This window comes from Meles meles, chromosome 9, assembly GCF_922984935.1.
Source record: "Meles meles chromosome 9, mMelMel3.1 paternal haplotype, whole genome shotgun sequence".
Taxonomy (NCBI): Eukaryota; Metazoa; Chordata; class Mammalia; order Carnivora; family Mustelidae; genus Meles; species Meles meles.
In genome coordinates this window covers 23,631,964-23,651,733 of record NC_060074.1, presented here as the reverse complement: position 1 = coordinate 23,651,733, position 19,770 = coordinate 23,631,964, and positions in this window count along the sequence as shown.

Sequence of the window (19,770 nt, the reverse complement as noted above, 5' to 3'; positions counted from 1 at the left end):
ATCAAAGGACCAGGATTCAAGTCCAGATCATTGTTACTGTAAAGCCTACACTGACTCCCCCCAAACAGCACCAGCATTAGCAAAATGCAGAAGGTATTTGGGGCAAATAAATTTACTTCTAAGAATAGCAAAACTGGGCTTATAAATTTTTGCCATTGAAATCTTGTTTCTGTTGAGTTTCCCCAGAGACTCCCAGTAAAGAGTGGGTATTTCACTTTAAATGAGCACATACGGAGATTTATATCATTGACTTCATTTTGGGGGGGAGGGTATTGCGCAATACTGATCTGCATTTTCTTCTCTTTGTTTGTCTGTTTCTTCCCTATAAATAAACGATTGCAAAAAGCTGTTATACCACATTCAAGGAAATACTCAATCCTCAAGCTTTTATACGCTTTTGTAAAACTGTAGTGATCTTGGTGAAAAACGTCCTGGCTGGTAATACAGTGAACAGATGAGCTCACCCCTGGTATGCAAAGCTGCCGAATTAGCTGGTTAAACAGGCTGCTGAGATAATTACATTGTCTGTTTTGTGACACATTACACCGGTGCACTTGGGATTAACCTGTTCTCTTGTGTCTACTTCTGATCAGTTTTTTAGACAGCCTTTTATCTGATGAAGGAGCACAGACATCAAAAGAGAAAGGGGCGTGGGTGAAAAGAAAGGGCTCATATAAAGCTGAAGAGTTAAATTTTCTATGTAAATTACTGAACATATAGCCCTTATTTCTATAACTTTAGTTGCTCTCTAGAGACCTCTGCTGGAAAAGATAGGTACAGATTTTCCTTTCCAGTTCATTGTTTGCATTTTACTGTGGCTGTTACATCATAAACTCAGTAATTAAATAAGGAATGAAATATCAATGTCATATTATGCACATAACACATTAATTATAAAAATGCACTCAAGACAGAAAAAATTTGCCTTTTAAGAGTTTAGAAGGGCATCCTGATGCTAGAAATATACTGTGATAGTTAATCAGCACTCATTCATATTTATTAAGAGCCTACTATGGGCATAGCAATGATAACTTCCAGTTTGCTTGTTCATTATTTCCAAATTGTTGTAATGTTGTTGAATTCCGAGCAGAATTATTTATTTTGAAATTAAATATGGCACACTATAAAAACAACAACAAAAGCAAACAACAACAACAAAACTGTCCCTCAAGGTTTTTATGGGCCTTTAGTTCCATATCATTATCCTGAAGAGGAAAAATTATTCAGACTTTCTGATTATGTGGGAATGTGGTCACATAAGATTTCATCATCAGTGATAATTTAGATAGAGAACAATTAAGAGAACAAATAGAAAAACCTACCCATTAACAGCCGCTGGCAACTCAAATTGAATTTAACCAACTATTGAGCCTCTGGCTACAGGGAGATGCAATTTAAAGCAGGTATAATAGATTTTAACAGCTAAAATTTGTTTGTTGCACTGTACTAGCTAAGATATTAGTTAAATGGAGCAAGAAATTTCCTTCATGTTAATGAACATCAAATTTAACTCCTGCTGTCCATTTTTTTTTCTTTCTAAAATAGCTGTGCTTGACTTGATAGGCCAGCATTCAAATGAGTTTCTTGCAAAAAGTATACAAGCTTTTGAATGAAGTTTGACCCACTTGCATTTACATCTTTTAAATATTTTCAGTTTGTTTAAGAGAACTTTAAAAACATTGGTGTATTTCCTTGTTATAAATGCATCCACGACATAATGTCACATGCACAGAGCTCATTTAAAAGTAATGTATTTTCTTGGAGACTTTTTAAAACATTCTCATCAAGAGAAATAATGCGTATGTTCACCATTTTTACCTAAGTTCTCGTGATTCTAGATCTGTCTAGCTTTTTTTTTTAAGTGATTGATTTATTTTAGAGAGAGAGAAGGAGTGGGAGGGGCAGAGGGAGAGTGTGAGAGAAACTCAAGCAGATTCCATCCTGAGCATAGAGCCTGGTGTGGGGCTCGATCTCATGACCCTGAGATCACAACCTGAGACGAAACCTAGAGTGGGCTGCTCAAGCGACTGCACCACCCAAGCGCCCCTAGATCTGTCTAGCTTTATTTTCGTTGTTTACCTGCAGGCAAAAGTGAGAAAATAAGATGATTTTTGTTTTTATAGTTTTAGCTAATGTACAGGATTCTTAAAATGTCTATGTGTGTGACCTGAGTCGTATGTTTGTCATTACTCATAATTTAAAAGAATTCTGTGATAAATATTTTTGACTGCACAGCCATGAATTATGACTATAGTCTAATTAGTACTCTAACATTGGACTTCCTAAGTATCAGACGCCAAGATAAAGGAAATTAATTTTTTCTCTTTTCTAAACTTCTTTGCTTTGATTTAATCTCTTTCTGTGCTAATGTGTAATTATTAGTATACTCGTAGCCTAGATACCTGTTGTCTGTTAATCCAGTGAGCATGAGCACAAATGATAGTTTTGTGAAGCACTTACTATGAGCCAGCAATATGCTAAAGAATTTTTATATGATGATATTGTATATCATTATTGTGAATATATGTATATAATATGTATATATGTATATAATGATATTATATATCCTTAAGTCCTTCTAATGATCCAGTGATAGGGTTTTTGTTAAAGCTATTTTACCAATGTGATATGTGGCTTAGAGAAATTAAATAGTGTGCTGAAATCAGGACGATTTTAAGAAGGGCAGATCCTTGAGGGTTACTGGGGGGAGAGGGGTAGGGAGAGGGTGGTGGGGTTATGGACATTGGGGAAGGTATGTGCTATGGTGAGTGCTGTGAAATGTGTAAACCTGGCGATTCACAGACCTGTACCCCTGGGGCTAATAATATATTATATGTTAATAAAAATATAAAAAATTTAAAAAAAAAAAGAATGGCAGATCCTGGACTCGAACTCAGAATCTTTTTTACTCTAACATGTAGTTTGAGCACTGTGTTCTACTACTTCTGAAAAAAATGCACAGAATTAAATGTAATACTTGTAGACCAATTGCATCTTCTGGAAGTTGATAGATTTTATATGTATTTCTGAAAAAGAGAAGGGACGGTGTTCAGAGTCATATGATCAGGTTTGGAAATCTCGTTTCCAGTTCCCGAAGCCCATGACGCTTCCATTTTCGTGGAGATGCTGCTGCTGGTAGCACAGATCCAAATGCCTCCAGGAACTAGGTACAATTTCAGCAGCACAAAAAGCATACAGAGCAATCTTTGGGAAGATGCTGTGGTAAGTGACTTCAAAGTAATTTTAGCTTGAGTTTGAATCCAACAGTGGCACTTAAGTAGGTGGGTCCCCACGCGAGGCATATAATATCCCTGGAATTCTATTTCTTCATCTGAAAAATGGCAGTATTAGTACAGACCTAAGGGAATGGCTTCAGAGGTTTACAAATGACCCTAGAGTGCCTGGCGCAGTGAAAGTACATGGTAGATTCCCATCACATTCCTCTCAGTAAATTTTGGGAAGCTCAGTGCTTATGTGTGATGCAATTAGCCATGAAACAGGGAAAGAACACAACAAAGCTCCACTGGATAAAGTGCAATTCTAACTTGCAGGAAAAATTCTGTCAATATGGAATGGAGTTTCGGGGAGAAAATGGGGTTTGAGATGAACTTTGAAAGATGGGAGGAGAATTTGTATAATTTGAGAAAAAGGAGTCATTTTTTTTTCAAGGAAGACAGAACTAGCCGAATTGCGTGGGTGTAATAAACGTCAAATCCAGTTACAAAAATACCATTCCAGTGAAAAGCTTTAATGAGATTTCTGCATCCCAGCAGATGACCCACTTATTTAAATACCACGCAATATTCAGGACTACAGAATTCCTTGATGACATGACAATTTACTCAATCTCTTGCAATTAGGTATAATTTAATCCGCATAGAAATTGAGGACACTTTACTTCTAGTCAGCAGATTGCCTCTTGAGTTAGCATTCTCTGCTCAACCCAAGACTGGCTACTGGCCCTGTGGCCCTCTTTTCCAATAGCGTGTTTCCATGCTCTCATAACGCGTGCCCTGAGACTAGCTCTGTACACAGATCGTGGAGTGGTTCACCCTGTTTGCTCTGTCAGTCCTTACTTTAATCTCTCCAGAAGTTCATTCTAACTTATTGGTGGTCAGTGCGATTAAATTTGTTCACAGAGTCCTTCGTGAGCCATGAACAGTAGAAGTAGGAAAGTGCGGAACATCTGTTGCTTATGTCACAATCTGGGCACTTTCATAAACTCTTGGTAAGAGCATACATAGCAGTGGCCTTTTTGGAGGGAAATGTCAGTAACTTTAAATTCATAAACTCTGATCCAGAATTCTATTTGTAGGAAGTTTTACTCCAGATATACTTACAAAAGTGTCCACAGAAGAAAAATGGAAACAAGTTAAATATCAATCAAGGGGGAAATGGATGAATTTGTTGCAATATATTCATACAATGGACTATTATATAGCTATTAAAAATACGTTAAATTTATAAGTGTTGCTATGGAAAGATTGCTAAAATATGTCGTTCAGTAGAAACAAGGGCAAGTTCAGAATAGCGTGTATTCAGTAAGACAGCCAGTTGGCCTAGCATCATTTATTGAAAAGACATTCCTTTATCCATTGTTCAGCATATATCTCCATTGTTCTGTTATAAACCAAGGGTGAATAAAACTGTGGCTGCTTCTGGATTCACTATTCTTTTCTATTAGTCTCTTTATCTATCCTTATACCAATACTACATTGTCTTAAATGCTTTGGCCTTATAATAAGTCTTGGTATATAGGGTCAGTTTCTTTCTCTCTCTTTTTTTAAAGAGGTTTATTTATTACAGAGAGAGAGAGTGTGAGTGGAAGGAAGTGGAGAGGGAGAGGGAGAGGGAGATGAGCAGACTCCCTGCTGAGTGGGGAGCTTGATGCGGCTTGATCTCAGAACCCTGAGAGCATGACCTGAGCTGAAATCAGGAGTCGGACACTTAACTGAGTCACTCAGGTGCCCCAAGTGTCAGCTTTTCTCTACTTCTTTAAGATTATTTTGATATTCTTTGCTCTTTGTATTTCCATAGAAATTTTGTAATTGGTTAATTACAACCTCACATTAAAAAAAGTTACTCATTTTAAAATTTTTATTATATTGACAAATAGACAAAATTTTTTAAATGTGTAGAGTATGTGAACAAGTATTGCCCAAGAGAATATCCAAAGGGCCAATAAATGTAAAAAAAAATTAATCATTAGAGAAAGAAACATTAAAATCACAATGAGATACATATATAGCCACCAAAATGGGCTAATTTTTTAAAAATGTACATTAATAACATTGGAGACAATGTAGAAAAACTAGAAATCTCACATTCACAGTTGGTGGGAGACTACATATACAACTTGGAAAACAGGCACTGTTTCCTAAAGTTAGTAACATTACGAATGGTATGACCCAACAGTTATACCTCTGTGTAAATACCCAACAGTATTTCAAACATATGTGCATCAAAAGACTTGGACAAAGTGTTTGTAGCAGCATTATACTTAATAACCCAAGCCTGGAACCCTTCCAGATGTCCATCAGCAGTAAGGTGGAAACAAATTATGATATGCTTATATATTAGGAGATAGTACATTTTATATACATCTTCTATATTTCTATATATTTGAAGTTTCATTGTAATAAAGTGAGTAAATAAACCATTGCTACAAGGAATAGGAGGGATAAATTTTATAAACATAATGTCGAGAGTAAATAGCCTGACACAGAACACATTTTGTTTGATCTCATTTATCGAGGCAAACTGATTTATGGTGTTGGGATTCAGGATAAGCATTATCTCTGTGGAGGAAGGAGAGAGTTGTGTTTGGGAGATAAAGGGGGCCTCTAGGATACCTGTAATATTCCATTTTGGAATTTGGGGGATGATTACTTGGGTGTGTTCACATTATCATAATTCATCAGCTCTCTATTTACTAATTGTGCACTATTCTCTATGTATGTTATAATTTAATAAAAAATTTATTTTTTATTTGAACGTATTTATTTATTTATTTATTTGAACGTATCATAGAAAATGGATTTTCTGGATACATACAAAGGAAACTTAGCTGTTTCCTCAATGACCGGGACTAGAGATTTGGCGAGAATAAATTTTAGTTTTAGTTTTACTGTTATTATATTTACTAGTAGCATATATGGCTTATAGAATTGTTAAAGGTTATAAAAGTTAAAAATCTGGGCAAAAATATCTAGGAAATCATGTGTCTGTCATAGAATTTTAGCATTTGGATAGACTGAACTAGATTGTTTGTAATATGGCTTCTTCTCACATTAATTGCCTGGTTAAAATTCACACAAATAGTAATAAGTATTATTATATTACCTAAAATCTTTTTATTAGATCCAGTTCTTGGACTCAGTTTCTAGTTATAATTTCTCTACAACATAGAATTTTCTAATATGTAACAAATATTCTTGTTCTTTTTTTTTTTTTAAAGATTTTATTTATTTGTTTGACAAAGATTACAAGTAGACAGAGAGGCAGGCAGAGAGAGAGGAAGGGAAGCAGCCTCCCTGCTGAGCAGAGAGCCCGATGCGGGGCTCAATCCCAGGACCCTAGGATCATGACCTGAGCTGAAGGCAGAGGCTTTAACCCACTGAGCCACCCAGGCGCCCCACAAATATTCTTGTTCTTTAGTGATCTTGATTTTGTGGCCATTGTGTAAGATCTTATTTACCAAAACACTGAAAAATATGTCTGCCCTTAATCTTGGATATAAAAAAAGCTAGGAGAAGTAGAAAAACCTGAATTCAGATCTACCAATTTCTTCAGTTCCTAGTTGTGAGATCTTGAGAAAATTTCTTAACCTTTGAGTTTCAGTTGATTTATAAAATACATCTTGTAGCTTTATTGTATAAGTTAAATAAAATATATTCTGAGCATCTTCCATAATGGCATAGAAGGGGTATAGTAAATGCTCATCATTTAGAGGTGATTAATATCTTATAGATTATAGATAGTTTTTTCTGATATCCAGTTCTTATCCAAATACTTATTTTAAATTTGTGATAAAAAGGAACAAATTTGTACAAATTATTTTGTTTCTCACATCATTTTATTTTTTACATTTTTTAAATTAAAAAAATTTTAAATTTTTTATTGTTTTTGCTTCTCACATCATTTTAAACTCTAATTTCTTTTTTTTTTTTTTCAAAGATTTTATTTATTTATTTGACAGAGAGAGATACAAGTAGGCAGAGAGGCAGGCAGAGAGAGTGAGAGGGAAGCAGGCTCCCTGCCGAGCAGAGAGCCCGATGCGGGACTCGATCCCAGGACCCCGAGATCATGACCTGAGCCGAAGGCAGCGGCTTAAACCACTGAGCCACCCAGGCGCCCCTAAACTCTAATTTCTTATCTGTAAAATTATTATAAAGTTTATAAATATCAGTAATTTGGGGGAGTCTCATTTTTATATTAAAATCACCCTAAAGATATGAGAGATCTATGTTGGATCTAAATGAACATATAAATTACTAAGAAAAACAAATTAGAAGTTTATGACATGTGACAAAGTTGCAAATCTTCACTGAGTCTTTTTCAGGAGGCTATCGTGATATCCTTTGGTAGTATGCATAGTGTATCCTCTACAGATTTTTAGCTAATAAACTTTTGGTCGATATCAGTAAAGCTGTAGCCCCAAACAACTTGAAGACCAACAGAAGGCAGTAGCAATTACTTGTGAAGTATCATTTTGAAGTTTCAGAGCCCAGTCAAACCTATGTGAATATATAAAGGACTTTCTATTGGGGCACCTGCGTGGCTCAGTGCATTAAAGCCTCTGCCTTTGGCTTGGGTCATGGTCCCAGTGTCCTGGGATCAAGCCCCATATCAGGCTCTCTGCTCAGAAGGGAACCTGCTTCCTCCCCTCTCTCTGCCTACTTGTGATCTCTGTCAAATAAATAAATAAAAACGTAAAACAAAAAATGCTTTGGCTACGTAAGGTTGTTTGTGTTAATTTTTATCATTACATTGCAAGCTAGAAGGGACTTGTTAACATTTTAAAATTACATTTCACTCAATTTTATGTTTTTGCTATTTTTATAGTTATAATGGTTTTAAGTGTTACAATAATATGGCAAAATTTAAGTGAGTTTTCTTTTTCTAATAATGATAGTCTACTTCCTTGGACAAAATGATCAGAATCACATTTGCTAATGTAGGTTAGATTTTAAAATTCTTTTTAACTATTTTGATGGTTTAGAATCAGTGGGAAGATTCCAATAGTAGAGTAACCTGCTTCATGTAAAAGCACCTGAAATCAAACCAAAATTGTAGTGTCTTGTTGCTGTTTACTTTTGTTAATATTTGGATGTATCTATCAATTCCTTCCAGAGTTTTAGAATAAAAGTTTTCAAGCGGGGCTTGTAAATTTTAAGAGTCGTAAACATTTTCTGTAGGGGAAAATGGTGGTTTTATCATCTTTTTTCTTGTCCCTCAGGGGTGGTTTTAGTCTTGACAAATGTGACGAAGCATAGAAAATGAAGTTCTCCAGTTGGTTGTTGCCATTTCAAAAGACCCAAGATAGGCATTTTTTTTTTTATGATTTCCCCCAATTTTTGGAGTGGTAATTGTACCCTTACACATCTCACATATTAAAATCACTTGAAGAATCTTAATTTTGTGTTATTTTATTTAATAGCACCATGCATTTTCTTACTTGTGATTTTACTTTTCAAGGGGCTCACATAAAGTTTTGAAAGGCTGTAGACATGGCTTTATTTCATTTTTCTTAAGGATGGGAAGTTGTGGGAATAAGATCTGTTGCCTGCTCCTAGATCTTCTTCCTTCTTCCTCTTTTTTTAGCTGGCTCCTCCTCATTTTTCAGGACTCAGCTGAGAAGTTACTTTCTGGGGAGTTTCCCGGTTGCCCTGGACAAGGTTAAGCTTCCCTTCTGTGTAGTTCCTTGGCATTCTGTACTTTGATTATAAAACTAACTCACTCAACAATCAATGAATGACCTTAATTGTGCAGTCTTCTTAATAGCATCTAAATTATCTGAAGTTTGATTTATTTTTGTTTGTATTCATATTATTGTTTTGTTTTGCTTCTTTTGAAGTAGACCATGGCCAGTGAAATTCTGGTTTACTGATGGTCCTGTTGAGCTAGGCTCTTAAAAGGTTACATTCAATGTTAAAATGTACATGGAAATACACATTAAACATAGAAATGTGATTTTAATTGCCCTACGCAACCTCACAGAAATATGTAGACAACATTTGTCTTCAGCAAAAATAGAGCACTTTACTATTCTCACTTCTCTTTTAAAATGCTGTTTCTCAGGTTCAACATCAAAAGCAACCATCAGTTGACAGAGTTTATTCTACAAACTCAGTTGCTTTTGTAGTACTCGTTAAACCTGAAAGACACTCTCAACTGCCTGAGATGCATGTAAACAACTGTACATTAATGAGTTATGTTAGTACAGCTTAACTGGGCTATGTTCCAAAATATGCAAACTTTGCATGTATATTTCCATAGTATAAAAGTACTTTTCTGTTCGCCAGGGTAATTAGGAGACTGTACAAAGAAGTAGACAAATTACAAGAATTCATTGGAGTACATAATACCATAATGCTATGAATAGAAAGTTTGATTTACAGGGAAAGCTTGGAGCAGAGGTGTAGTGAAAATTGGCAAAACATTAACTGGGCGATGGTGAGGAGGACAAAATTATAAGCTGAAAATATCTGAAGGTGCTGGTGCCCACGAAGAGGAAAAATGCTGTTTATATTTTGGCAGTTCCATTCATTCTTACACATTTTTAGAGATGCTTTCCAAGTCTTTTGCCCTCCAGTCCAGCTGCCAGCTGGATATTTTCAGTTGAATATCTTACTGTTATTGTTTCAAAAACAATATTTTTAAATCCCCTAAAAAAATGTCCTTTCACTCATGGATTGCCTGTTTGCCTCAGTAATGCTTTAATGCCCTAAGCTTTAGTGCTTCTAATGCCAGCACAGTGTCCATAGTAGGAGCCCACGTAACTCAAGAGTTACATCTGACGTTTTTTCCTCTGTGTCATCCATGTCTAATCGGTCCTTATGTCTTGTTGACTTTATAAAAAAAACTTTTATTTATGTATTTGAGAGGGAGAAGCAGACTGTATGCTGAGCAGAGAGCCTGACATGGGGCTGGATCCCAGGACCCTGAGACCATAACCTGAGCCAAAGACAGATGCTTCACTGACTGAGACACCCAGGCACCCCTTTCTTGTTGACTTTATCTTTATGTTTCTTTTTTTTTTCTTCTTCTTTTTTTTTTAAAGATATTATTTATTTATTTGACAGACAGAGATCTCAAGTAGATGGAGAGGCAGGCAGAGAGAGAGAGGAGGAAGCAGACTCCCCACCGAGCAGAGAGCCCGATGCGGGGCTCGATTCCAGGACCCTGAGATCATGACCTGAGCAGAAGGCAGAGGTTTAACCCACTGAGCCATCCAGGTGCCCCTTATCTTTATGTTTCTTTAATATCTGTGAAGATTCTTCAATTCTTTTCCTGAGCCACCATTTTAGTTTAGGTCACTGGATATAGTATAACAGGCTTTAGCATCTCCATATGTTCCTTTCCCTAAGCCATCTAGCACCTTTAATTGTTACTTATGTACTCTTAATCTCTTGAGGGACAGACATGGGTTTTTAACATAGGATGCATTCAATAAATATTTGCAAGTTCAGTGAACTAAAATTTTAATAGATTTTATAGAGGCAAAGGCTGAACTGAAATTTTTTTGTTTCCTCTTTGGAAAAAATTGTGTGTGTGTGTATGTTTCTGTGTATGCATACACACACTGTTAAGGAAGTGGATCCCTTGAAATCTTAGGAGAGCTCCAGAAATAAAACACCAAAATACCCAAATCAGAGACTTTTTGACATTTTATAAGTGGTGTGTGAGGAAAAGATCTACACAACTGTAAGCTCGAGGTGTGATGAAAGCGAGTGTTAATCTATAGCAGCACTGTTCAGTAGAAGGTTCTGCCATGTTGAAAATGCCCTTACTGTAAGCCCTAGTTGCCTGTGGCTATAGAGCACTCGAAATACTGAGTGTAGCTGAGAAACTGAATTTTTAATTTTGTTTAATTTTAATTAATTTAAACTTAAATAGCCACACATAGCTATATGCTACCATTTTGGAAGCAGAGATTTACAGTCAGAAGCCTTCATAAGGATTGTGGGAATTTATTGGGATTTGTGTATAGTGTTTGTTGAAGTCATCCTCAAGTTCCATGTGGTTTTGCTTTCAGATAGCACAGGAACCATTTTGATTTCAGTAAAAAACCTAGCCCAGCTCTATACATTCTATATCTGCTTTATATGACATCATTTCTCTTGTTCATTCATTCTAAAAATTTGCACTGGATGTCTGTGTGACAGACACTATTCTCGCTCATAGGGTTACACAAAAGTCCCTGTTCTCATGCAGCTTCTTTGCTAATAGGAGATACAGTTGATAAAGAAAGAAATAGTTAAATAACATATAGTTTGTCAAGTAATGGAAATTTGAAGAAAATGAAGAAAAATAAAGCAAGGGTCTACATGATGACAGAAGCTCTTACTTCTAGGAGGGTCGTTAGAAAAGAGCTCTTTGAGGAGGCAACATTTAAGCAGAGACCTGAGGGAAAGGAATGAGCTGCATAGATGGAGGGAGAGAAGGAAATTCTAAGCAGGGGGATCAGTACATGCCAGGTCTCTGAAAAGGGGCTTAATATGCTTAAAGAGTATCAGGGATGATGCTGTAGTTTTTAGACTTGGCAATTAGGTGAATGAAGTTGTAATTTACGATGATAGAAAAGTCTAGAGGAGGATAGGTATGCTTGAGAAAAAGCAAGAATCTCGTTGTGGACATGTTACATTTGAGATGTCTGTTAGAATTCCAAGTGGAACTGTTGAGTGGTACCAAATTCAGAGGTGGAGATTGGAAACTGGCAGCAGTCATCATTGAGATGATATTTAAAACCACGAGTCTGGATATAATTTCTTCAGGGGTAACTATAGATATAGAGGACTGGATTACTATAACATTTCAAGGTTGAGAAGATATGGAAGAGTCAACAAAGGAGACTGGGAAATGTGGCCAGAAAGTCTGTCTGGAGGGCAACAGAATATGATGACTCAGAAGCCAAGTGAGTATCATTATTGAATGGGAGGCAATGGTCACGCAAATGCTACTGAGAAGTCAAATAAGGTGAAGGCTGAGAATTGACCATTGGTTGTGGTAACTAGGAGGTCATTAGTGGCCTTGATGAGTAAGGTAGGAAAAGAAGACATGACTGTTTTCCAGAAAAATCTTGTTAATACGCAGTCAAGAAGACTGGTGGAGTCTAGAGAAAGTTGTAAAAAATGTCTGTGCTCTCTCCCTCAGATCCTATGACCCATCAGGTGATTCTGAGTTCATCTTGGATAGTATGGAGGCATTTTTCCTCCAAGGTCTTCCTCCCTCACTTCTGCCTCCTCTATAGTCCCCTCAACCTCCTTAGCCTTCTGCTATCTTTGCATGTTCTGTTTGCCTCAGTTCCATTTTCCCCTTGATAGACCTAGTGATAAAGACTTGAGGATAAAACAAACTTTTCTATTATTAAAATGGACTATGATATATTACTATAATTTTTTTCCTAACAAAGTAAAACTCCCTTCTGTTATTAGTTTGGTTTTTAAGATTGCTATTTGCATCTTCCACACCCCATAATTCTAATCTCCCTTATCCTGATCTAGATTTTTCCTGTAACATTTATTACCTTCTAGTATATGCTGTAATTTACTTATTAACTGTGTTCTTTATTTATTTTCTTTTCTACTAACTATAAACCCCAAATGAACAGTGCTCTGTTTCTGTTTCATTCACTGATATATCCTGAATGATCAGTGTAGTGCCTGGATTGTAGTAGATGCTCGGGAAATTATTGCTGAATAAATGAACCTTGTGGTCTCCAGGACTGGGTGTGGGTTGTGCTGTGTTACAGGGTTGTGCTATGTTAGATGCTTCCATTTTTATCAAAAAAAAAAAAAAAAAGACCAAGGGTAACGCACGCCATAGATAGGTATGTATTAAAGATTGAAGCCTAGGGAGAAATCAGGTCTTCTTCAGTTATGCCTGGGAATCAGGAAAAATCAGCCTGCTGGCACAAATCTTTTTTCCAGTTCTTTTATGATCCGACTGAGGAGACATAGTGGGAAAATTGGTGGGAAATTAATAGAGTATACTCACAGGCAGTCAGCAACCCCTAAAATATGGGGCTGGGATAATCAAAGATAGCTTGGCTCTGTCTTCATAAGAAGGGAAGAATCTCATGGAGACAGTGGTGGAGTCTTATCTGTGTTCCTCCACGTCTTTGAAGTCTACAGCTGCTACTTATTCTTTGTTCCTTACTTTGTGCTGGCTTTTGGGTGGCATAAGTGGTTTATCCTAGCACAGACTTCTAACTTCTGAGGTATCTAGCCAGAGTAGCCTGAATCTTGGTTGGCATTTTTGCTTGGCTGAGATTTACCCCATCTCAACTCCCTTAGTTTGTTTTCCTGTCATTCCACCCTGGAAATTGAAGTACCTACAGTCATGCTGTGAAACAAATGTGATAATGTGTCTGAAACAGTTGTAGATTTGTAAGAAAAAATTCAAGATTAAACATAAGAGTTATAAGAATGTTTTCTGAATTTATAATACACTGATTTAATATTTCTTTACTACTTTGGGTTATAGTTTTATATATAATTTTTAATTTTTTTAACAGTTTTATTAAAGTACAACTATACCATTGAACATAAAACTTATTTATTGTATATATAATTTTTTTAATGATTTCTGTTTCTTTATTTTAGCGAGACAGAGAGAGAGAGAGAGAGAGAGAGCACGTGCACATGGAGAGGGCCAGAGAGAAAGAGATGGAGAGGGAGAGGATCCCAAGCAGATTACCTGCTGAGCACGCCCCTCCCACCCCCGCATCCCCACCCCCTGACTTGGGGCTTGATCCCAGGACCCTAAGACCATGACCTGAGCTGAAACCAAGAGTCAGATGCTCAACCCACTGAGCCACCTGGGTGCCCTGTATTTTTGTATCTATTTATTTTACAAAATTCAAAATTTTCTGAAAAGTTCTAAGTACAACTGAAAACCTATGCCTCCTGAACAATTTGATTTCCTAGAAACAAGGGCGTTCTCCTATACAACCACAATAAACCTTCAAAATCAGAGACGGGTGCATTGCTACTATAATTCTCACACCCCATTCAGATGTCACCAGTTGTTCCAGGAATGGTCTTTATAGCAAAAGGATTCCCTTCACACATTGTATTTAGTTGTCAGGTCTCTAGTTTTCTTCAATCTGGGTTAGTTTCTAAGTCTTTTGACTTTCATGATTTTCACACTTTTAAAGATTTCAATTTATTATTTTTTTTTTTGAATGCCTCTCAGTTTGAGTTTGTCTGAAATCTCTGTATTAACTATCTTGCTTGCTTTTTTGTATATTTTTGATGATACTTGGCCTCTAGTATCTTATGAACTGGGGAAAGACTGCCCCTCCCAGGGTAGGCTAGTTCTTTTTGTGTGTGTGTGTGTGTGTGTTATGTTAGTCACCATACAGCATATCATTAGTTTTTGATGTAGTGTTCCATGATTCATTATTTGGATATAACACCCAATGCTCCGTGCAATATGTGCCCTCCTTGATACCCATCACAGTACTAACCCATCCCCTACCCCCAACCCTCAGTTTGATTCCTGGAGTCCCTAGTCTCTCATGGTTCATATCCCTCTCTGATCCCCCACCCCTTCATTTTTCCCTTCCTTTTCCCAATGTCCTCCATGCTTTTCCTTATGCTCCACAAAAAGTGAAACCTTATAATAATTGACTTTCTCTACTTGAGTTATTTCACTTAGCATAATCTCCTCCATTTCCCTCCATGTTGATGCAAATGTTCGGTACTTATCCTTTCTGATGGCTGAGTAATATTCCATTGTGTTTATGGACCCCATCTTCTTTATCTCGTCTGTAGAAGGGCATCTCAGGTCTTTCCAGAGTTTAGCTATTGTGGCCATTGCTGCTATAAACATTGGGGTGCATGTGGTCCTTCTTCTCACTACATCTGTATCTTTGGGGTAAATACACAGTAGTGCAATTGCAGGGTCATAAGGTAGCTCTATTTTTAATTTCTTAAGGAAATATTAGATAGAGATTATGCATTTTTCATAAGGATGTCACAGGAGTAATAATGTGTTCTTCTCACAGCATTCTATAGTTGGTGCACAATTTTGATTTGTCCCATTACTGATGATGTTTGCTTTGCTTTCTTGATTAAGGTGGTGCCTGCCAATCTTCTCCATTGTAAAGTTACTTTTTTTTCGTCTTTGTAATTGTTAAGTGTTTTTGAGGAGGTATGTTGTAACTATGTAATATTCTGTTCTTCATCAAGCTTTCAGTCTTGCTCATTAATGGGAATGATGCTCTCCAAATCAAGACAATGGATCAGAAACAGAGGGGCATTTCTTTAACGTGTCACAGTCAGGTTACCATAGGTGGAGTGTAACCGTCTCAAATGCGATGGCCATTGATTTAAAAGGAGACTGGGTTCTAGAGTGCCTGGGTGACTCAAATTGGTCAAGCATCTGACTTCAGCTTGGGTCATGATCTCAGGGTTCTGGGATCACCCCTGCATCCAGCTCTGTGCTCAGCAGGGAGTCTGCTTATCCTTCTGCCCCTTCCCCCACTGTGCTTGCACTTTCTCTCTCTCAAATAAATAAATAAATAAAATCTTAAAAAAAAATAAAAATAATAAAAGTAGATTGGCTACTAAAACTACTGGATATAGGGGCGCCTGGGTGGCTCAGTGGGTTAAGCCTCTGCCTTTGGCTCAGGTCATGATCTCAGGGTTCTGGGATCGAGTCCCGCATCGGGCTCTCTGCTCGGCAGGGAGCCTGCTTCCTCCTCTCTCTCTGTCTGTCTCTCTACCTAATTGTGATCTCTCTGTCAATAAATAAATAAAATCTTTAAAAAAAATAAAAATAAAACTACTGGATATAACTAGTTGTCTGACAGCTGGCAGATCTCTTTGATTCATAGGGTCTACGTTACCTCGTGTGTACGTTAAGAGTATGTATATTGGTTAGGATGCATTTGACAGCAATAATCAGAAAACTCTGACCTGTATGGTTTAAACAACATGAACAATTTGCATCTACCATCAGAAGAAGTTAGTGGCTAGAAGACATCATTGGGAGCTGGGGTGTGTGTGTGTGTGTTTGTGTGTGTGTGTGTGTGTGTTTTCCTTTCCCTACAATTTTCAGTAGGTTTACTAGTATGTAGGCTAGAAGCCTTCATGGCCATAAAATGGAAGAAAAAGAAATAGATGTAACAATGTATGTACACAATGTAACAGCATCTAGTGGAATGCGGGACTTTGTCTTCCTATGTAATTATCATTATTATTAAGGAAGCATTTTCCAAAAGGCCCTGGCAGAATTCCTCTATCTAATTGCATAAAATTGTATCATGTGTCTATGTTGAAACTAATCACTGGCCAGGATGATTGCTTTCTACCAACTAGGTTTTACTCTTTGGAACTGGGTCTGAGGCTTCCCTGTCTTGAACTGGTGGGAGAGAGGATAGCAGATATCTGGGAAAAGGGGGGAGAAAGAGGTTGAAAGGTGATGATTGTTGAGTAGCAGCCAACAGTGTCTCCTGACATGTTATGTTATGCTAAGGTACTTTCCAGCGTTCTCCTTTGCCATTCAGTTCTCCTACATGGCATTCTAGTAAAGTCCTTAAGGGTAAGGTACAGATTTTTTCATATATGGATCCCACCTATGGAGCCAACTCAGCAAATATACATTGAAATAATGAACAGTTCATAATGAAATTTCTTAAATCATTGTATCTTCTCATTTTTGTTGTGTTGGTGGTTGTAGATTTTTAAGAGTTCTCCCAAGGTATGGCCTTATCTAGTACACCCCACCCACCTTCTCTTATACTCATGTTAGAATGATGAATTTATTCCATTTATGTATTTCACTTGAATAAAACATGTTGGATTTTCAAGCAGTGAAAACTACCTTCCCTCTCTTACGCATCTCTTCTAGTTGTTCAGGCCTAAATGTGGCATATGAGTGCATTTTGCTGACCATGCCCTGGATTTATCTTCCGCAGGATGTGGTGAATGAGTCTTGACAAATGTATCGCAGGTATCCACAGCAGCTGTGAGTCAGTTTGGTCTGCACGTCTACCATTGCTATCTACCTGCTGAAATAGTACATAGATCAGTGTGGTTAAACACAGAGATATTACAGTGCAGAAGGGATTAACACATTCTCTCTTTGCTTTGCACTTAGAAAGTATTGAATGTACTCAGGAAGAGCCATAACTGGTTTTATAATTCTGGAAGTTGAGGAAAGTCAATTCTATAAGGCATTTACTTTTATTTATGTTAAGAAGCGTTTTTATTAGGAACATCAGCTTCCAGGCATAACTAGAATAAATGAGCTTTTTAGTTTGTTTGTTAATTGACAAACTGATGAGGGCTTTAAAGAATCACACACAAAGTGTAAAACTTTTAATTATATGAGACTCTGAAGTTGTTTATGTCTATTCAGAAATGATAAAGACTGAATAATGTGATATTATAAAAATGTCCTACAGGAAATTAACAAGATATTTGCTTTGTCTGTGTTTTTTAGAGCCTGGTTCACAGGACTCTGCATCAGAATATATGAGTCGCTGTTTAAAGACAATTTCCTATACTTTAAAAAACCTTAGATGAGTTCCTGCCTTAGTTTACCTATATTCAAAGTAGAAACTTAAAGCAAATTCTTAGCTTTTAGATTAAATTTATTATGGCAGTAACTACAGAGGAAATTTTAGGGGAAAAGTCTCTACCATAATTTTTCTATACAGTAAATTTTGAATAGCATAATAATAATAATCTCCACTTATCCTAAATGTCCCTGCATATATGATTGCTGTACTTCTCCTTCTGAAATTAGAAGGAACCTAAAGATGTTGATGAAGCAACCATATAGGAAATTTGAGACTTTCAGTGGAACTTTTCTAGTGTTCATTTTCCTTATTTATCTGTAGCATTTGAACTATCAACAAATCCTTCTTTGATAACCAGTTCTAATTTCTTTACTTGTGTGATTCCACTCCATTTTGGACATCCTCTTATCTTTATGATTGTTCTTCCTGTTCACCTTCTGAATGTTCTCCTTTTTCTACCCTACCCATAAATAACATTGGTTTTCACATACTTGGTCTTTCACATACTCGATTACTTGACATGCTCTCTGAAGATGATCTCACTTGGTCATGATGTTTCAAGTACCTTCTGTAAACCATTCCTCTTCAACTAATTAGCTCTCCTCACTGTAAAAGTCAACCAAATTTCACTCTAATTGTTGAAGACCTTCATTTCAGCCTCAGGAGAATGAGTTGTTCTTCTGAGCTCCAAGATCCATCCTTAATATCTCTACTAAATGTTTAATATATATCTCAAAGTCAACATATCTAAAAATTTTTCCCTTTCCTTAAACCCACCCAAACCAAATGTTCTACCTGTGTTTTTTGTTTCAGAGATGGTGACTATCATATTCTCAGTTGTCAGGCCAGCTACCCTGATACATTCTCAAATTCTGATCTCTTCCACAGCCTTGCAATCAATAAGTCAACAAATATCATTGATGTTTCTACCTTAACATCACTTCTTTTAATCCACTTTTTATTTATTTATTTTTTTAAATATTTTATTTATTTGACAGAAAGTAATCACAACTAGGCAGAGAGGCAGGCAGAGAGAGAGGAGGAAGCAGGCTCCCTGCGGAGCAGAGAGCCCAATGCGGGGCTCGATCCCAGGACCCCGGGACCATGACCTGATCCGAAGGCAGAGGCTTTAACCCACCGAGCCACCCAGGCGCCCCTTTAATCCACTTTTTAAATCCATTTCTCTGCATTTCCATCGTCTCTATTTTATTTGAGGCCACTAATGTCCTTTCCCTCGATCAATGCAAACCGTCATCTATTTGATCTCTCTGCTTCTATCCTGAGAGATCTTGATAGAAATCAGTTTGACCAAGACACTTTCTTAACTAAAACACATCACAGTCATAGCGTAAAGCCTAAACACAGAAGGAGGTGTAGGCTACTGGCCCTGCTTCCCTATTCAGTCTCAAGTGCTGTCACTCCCTTCCTAATAATAGTCTAAGATCCAGACAAACCGATTCGCTAGAGTTTCCTCCAAATACCATACATTTCTTCTCCTCTGAGCTTTTATTTAAGCTGTAATCCTACTTGTTTTACACTTGTCTCTTTATCCAGTACAGTCTTATTTACTGTTAAGGTATCAGCTGAAATATGATCTCTTGGGACACCAAAATAGACCTTTTTCTTCTGTTCCCAACCTAAGATTTTATTAGATATTTTTAAACACCCTACGCTTAGTCTTTATATTAAATGTGTATCCCACTATATGGATGAATGGTTTAATGACCTTTTAGCTTATGACTCTGTTATAGCAAAGATGTACTTAATTAGTCTCATCTCCTTCTGACATTTATGTGTACAGATGGGACAATGATTACTCACCCAAAGGAACAAGTAACTAACACTCAGATTGTATCACAGAGTGTCAAATGACACATTTGTAGCAAAAGAGGACCCTTTGTTCTATATTAACTTGATAGGTACTAGATTATTATATATAGTAATTTCTCACTATGATAGTACCAAAAAGGTTGCATTTTATTCACTAGTGACTCAGGAAGTGTAGCTTTAAATTATAT